This window comes from Olea europaea, unplaced genomic scaffold (genome assembly GCF_002742605.1).
Source record: "Olea europaea var. sylvestris unplaced genomic scaffold, O_europaea_v1 scaffold1797, whole genome shotgun sequence".
Lineage (NCBI taxonomy): Eukaryota > Viridiplantae > Streptophyta > Magnoliopsida > Lamiales > Oleaceae > Olea > Olea europaea.
In genome coordinates this window covers 105,652-110,716 of record NW_019235710.1, presented here as the reverse complement: position 1 = coordinate 110,716, position 5,065 = coordinate 105,652, and the positions used below count along the sequence as shown (strand labels likewise).

Here is a 5,065-nt window from a genome sequence, read left to right as displayed (position 1 = left end):
TTTTGTCTTTACGAGGAAAGACATCTTCAAAGAAACTTGCATTCCTTGATTCAATTATTGTATCTTCATGTATATCCGTAATCTCGGATTTATGCACAAGAAAGCGATATGCACTACTGTTATGAGCATATCCAATAAATATGCAATCTACAGTTTTTGGTCCTATTTTTATTTGTTTAGGTTTTGACACTTCTACCTTTGCTAAACACCCCCACACTTTCAAGTATTTATATGAAGGTTTATGACCTTTCCATAACTCGTAAGGTGTTTCATCCTTTACTTTGTGTGGTATTTTATTAAGAATGTGATTTGCCGAGAGGATAGCCTCCCCCCACAAATTCTGTGGTAGGCCAGAACTAATCAACATATTATTCATCATTTCCTTAAGTGTGCGGTTCTTTCGTTCCGCAATACCATTGGATTGAGGTGAGTAAGGAGCCGTTGTTTGATGAATGATGCCTTGTTGAGAACAAAATTCTTCAAACGGCGCTCCATATTCTCCACCTCTATCACTTCGAACAATTTTTATTGTTTTGCTAAGTTGATTTTCAACTTCATTCTTAAAATGTTTAAACATTTCCAAAGCCTCGTCTTTGCTTTTTAATAGATAAACATAACAGTACCGAGTGCAATCGTCAATGAAAGTGATGAAGTACTTTTTCCCACCTTTAGTTTGTACGAATTTCAAATCACATATATCGCTGTGAATTAATTCTAAAGGTAAGGTATTTCTATCAACTGAAGGAAATGGTCTTTTGGCTAATTTAGCCTCAACACAAGTTTCACATTTGTGATTAGGATCGAAACTCAGAGAAGGTAGCAAATTTAACTTCATTAATTTGCGAACAGATTTAAAGTTTGCGTGTCCTAATCTTTTATGCCATAAACAAGAAGAATCAACAATATACGCAGAAGTAGAAGCTTCATTCATCTTGTTCAATTTAGGTACAATAGTAAGGACGTTCATCTTGAACATCCCATCGGACATGTAACCTTTCCCAACGTACATCCCATTTTTAGTTAGTACAAATTTGTCAGATACAAATACTAACTTAAACCCATTCTTGCTAAGGAGAGAACCAGAAACAAGATTTTTCCGAATGTCTGGCACATGCAACACATTGTTGAGGACGAGTTCCTTGCCAGATGTCATCTTCAAGGTCACCTTTCCTTGTCCTTCAACCTTTGAACTTGAGGAATTTCCCATGAACAGTTGTTTTTGCAATCAGAAAACACATTCTTTTCAGCACAAATGTGGCGAGTGGCACCAGTGTCCACCCACCATTCCCTAGGATTTCCAACACTATTACATTCAGATATTACAGCAGATAGGTGCATTTCTTGAACACCTTCAGACAGATTTTCAGTTTCAACAACATGTGCACGGTCATTTTGCTTTTTAGGCTTGCGACAGTCAATTGCACGATGTCCAGGTTTACCACAGTTGAAGCAGTCCCCTTTGAACTTCTTGTTCTTTAGGTTTTCTTTTTTCTTCGGAGCAAAGTTTGAGTACTTCCTTTTCATGTTCTTCTTTGAACTTGATTCAACAATGTTTGCCTTAGCTTCCATGCTTGGTCCCCCGTTCCTCCTTTCAGATTTCTTAGTATCTTCTTCGATCCTCAAACGCACAATCAACTCCTCCATGTTCATTTCCTTACGTTTATGTTTGAGGTAATTTTTGAAATCTCTTCATGAAGGCGGGAGTTTTTCAATTACTGCTGCTACTTGGAATGACTCACTTACAGTCATTTTTTTCAGCATGTAAATCATGAAGGAGTACCTGCAGTTCTTGAACTTGGGAAATAACAGATTTAGAGTCAATCATTTTATATTCCAAAAATTTTCCAACAAGAAATTTTTTAGAGCCAACATCTTCAGTTTTATATTTTTTCTCTAAAGATTCCCATAGTTCTTTTGCAGTTTTCATTATGCTATATACACCATATAGCGAATCATTCAATCCATTCAGTACATAATTTTTTGCATAGGAAATCAGAATGTTTCCATGCATCCAAGGCAATAATCGAAGCTCGATTATTTTCTCCTTGTTGAACAGTAGGAGGATCCTACGTGAGAAACTTTGCCAGGTTCAAAGTGGTGAGATAGAACAGCATTTTCTGCTGCCATCTCTTAAAATTGACCCCATTAAATTTTTCAGGTTTCTCTCCGTGAGGAACATGAGTTGAACCAGAAGGACCAGACATCGTCGGCATTACAGTAGCCACAGTTGGCGTTACAGTCACAGCAGGGGGAATTGCATTGGTCCCAACAGTGTTAGCCATTTCTGTTTTCATAACAGAAGATCAACCAGTCAGAATTTATAAATTAAAATTCTGCAGAATATTAACTTTACATACACAAGTACAGTTTATGAAAAATAGTTTATACAAAACTGAAAAACGTCTTAAAATTGTTGGTTAAAATTTTTTAAAGGTTTGTATGAAACAGATTTTCCATAAATGATTTGCAAAAACAGTAAAGTAGAAAATGATTTGTAGAAACAGTAAAGCAGAAAATGACTTGTAAAAACAGCAAAGCATAAAATGATTTGCAGAAACAGTAAAGTAGAATATTATGTTCGAAAAATTATGAAAAGAAAGAAGTCCAGAATTCGGAAAGAGGATGATCGAGGCGAGAACTAGGCTCTCTGTCCTTAAGACGTTTTTACCCCGTCACACGGTGCTTACGGTATGTGGTAAAGCGTCTCCCAAGATACAACGATCACACTTGCAGAAGCATCACTTCGATTGCAAGACAACGAACCAGAACGAATGAAAATACTCTCTGCAGACTGATGCAAGGAAGAAGAGATGTATGATGTATGTATGCAGGAAATCGTGTGTATACTTTGTGTTGTATGAGGACTATTCAAATAGAGGAAGAAAGTTGACGGTTTTGGGCAGTTTCCCTCACGCCACTTAATGCACAGTTTCTTCGAACTGATGGGTCGGTTTGTAAACTGTCAAAGGGAGGAAAAAATTAAATTCAATTTTTTTTAAACCGAAAATAAATAAAAAAAATTGAATTAATTTTAACCCAGGCCCACACCCACACCCGACCCGACCCGGCCGACGGCGACGGCGCGCGCGCGCGTGTGGCCTTTGGACTAGTCTAGACATTGTCTAAGACTCCCCCCTTTCAAAGACTATTGGTACCCCTTGGGGCCCAAACCCATTTCCAAACTTGAACCTTATTAAGTGGTTCAAGGTTGTGTTTGCAACCTATGTGGGATTGGAACATTTTTCCAATTCTTTCCCATTGATCCTCTTATTTATTATCCAACTTTCAACCATAATTTCTCATTCATATTGAAATGGTTTTTCACAATTAAATATTCTACACTCATCTACTCGGAACGTAGAATTTAATTGAACATTAATCTTGATACATCGAACATCGGGTCCCACTTAAAATTGTGGTCAAAATTGACCCAATAGACCCACCATTTCCAACAAAAAGTAAGTACAAAAACGATACAGATATTTGCCTGAAATGAATAGAGTTAAAAATATTTACCTTCTTCGAAAATTGGCAGTGGCACGGCGAAGATCATCGATTGATGCAGAAGGAGAAGAGGGTAAAATCCCCAAAAATATGCGCCATTGGACCCCTCTCAGATCTCCAAAACGAAGCGAACCCTCACAACTCGGTGTCGTATCAGGCATTGTAGTCTCCATTAGAACCGATGGCGTGACGATTTTTATTTTTATTTTTTTTGAGTTCAGCTGAATTTCTCACAGACCCAGTCACCCAGTACACAAAATCCCAAATAACCTTTATATAAAAAAGAAAAGATAGGATTTCTACAAGACCCATTTCGGTAAAAGTAAAAATGCAATCTTTTTGGCTGAAAATTTGATGATTTATCGGCTCCTTGGTGGGCGAGAAATTGAGAGAGGTACGAACATAGGGTAATTAGTACAAAACGTTATTACCTTTCATAATTTTTGTGGAAAATGTTCCTATCTTTCGTTTTTTGACGTATTTCATCCCTACTTTTACCTTTTCTTATACAAAACATCATTTTTCTCAATAAAAAGTTATACAATGACTAATATACCCTTCTATTTAAATTAAAAACTAAATGCAATCGTAGTTCCAAATAAAAAAATAAAAAAATTCTCCACCTCCACCTCCTCTTTTGAACTTTTTAAAGATTGGAATTGTGATTGCAATTAGTTCTTTCTTTTTTTTATTTAAATAGAAGGGTATATTAGTATTTTTATAACTTTTTATTGAGAAAAATGATGAAAATGATGTTTTTCACAAGAAAAAGTAAAGGTATGAATGAAATACGCCAAAAAACGAAAGGTAGAGACGTTTTCCACAAAATTCATGAAAGATAGGGACGTTTTGTATTAATTACCCTATGAAAATATATGTACATGGACAAAGATAAACGTCCAGGCCATATATACATATATGCTTTAGCTGTCAGCCTGTCGCCAACCAAATATTTTTCTTCTATATTTCTTCTTTTACCTTTTTTATTGTATTCGTTTGTATGATTGTGAAAGAGAAATGAAATAAGAAGTTTATTTTTAGTGTAATTTCCTTTTGTACGGCTATTTATATTCACAATTCTTATATATTCATTTCATTCTATATTTATCCTTTTTAGAATATTAAAATTTTAAAAAAATTACTATTGTCATCCACATCACATTCAAATATTGTCCTTATTGAATTCATTGATTTAAACATTTTATATCCACAAATATATATATATATTTATTTCACTCTTAGCCCCCGTTTAGTAGCAATTTTTCACCCTCAAAAAATTAACCGTTATTTTACTATTTTAACTGTCATTTTTTACTCTTCACTCATAGGTGAGACTCGTTTTTCTCTATAAATGTCAAAAAATAATTCTCATAATCACTACCGTACAAGCCTAAATATATTCTTATTACATTTTCAAAATTTCAAAAAATCACTATATCCATCCCCATTAAATATAACATCAACTTCTTACAATTCAACAATTAATGCTATAGACAAAGTATTGTATTTAAAATAAAATTAAATGTCCCGTAAGTGTGTTATTTGCCATATGAATTGATCC

General features: G+C 34.8%; 1 pseudogene; it reads right to left on the bottom strand.

Annotated features, from left to right (window-relative positions):
* LOC111378265 overlaps positions 1 to 3,677 on the bottom strand; it is a 9,473-nt pseudogene extending 5,796 nt beyond the window's left edge.
* Positions 3,678 to 5,065: the final 1,388 nt, after the last annotated feature.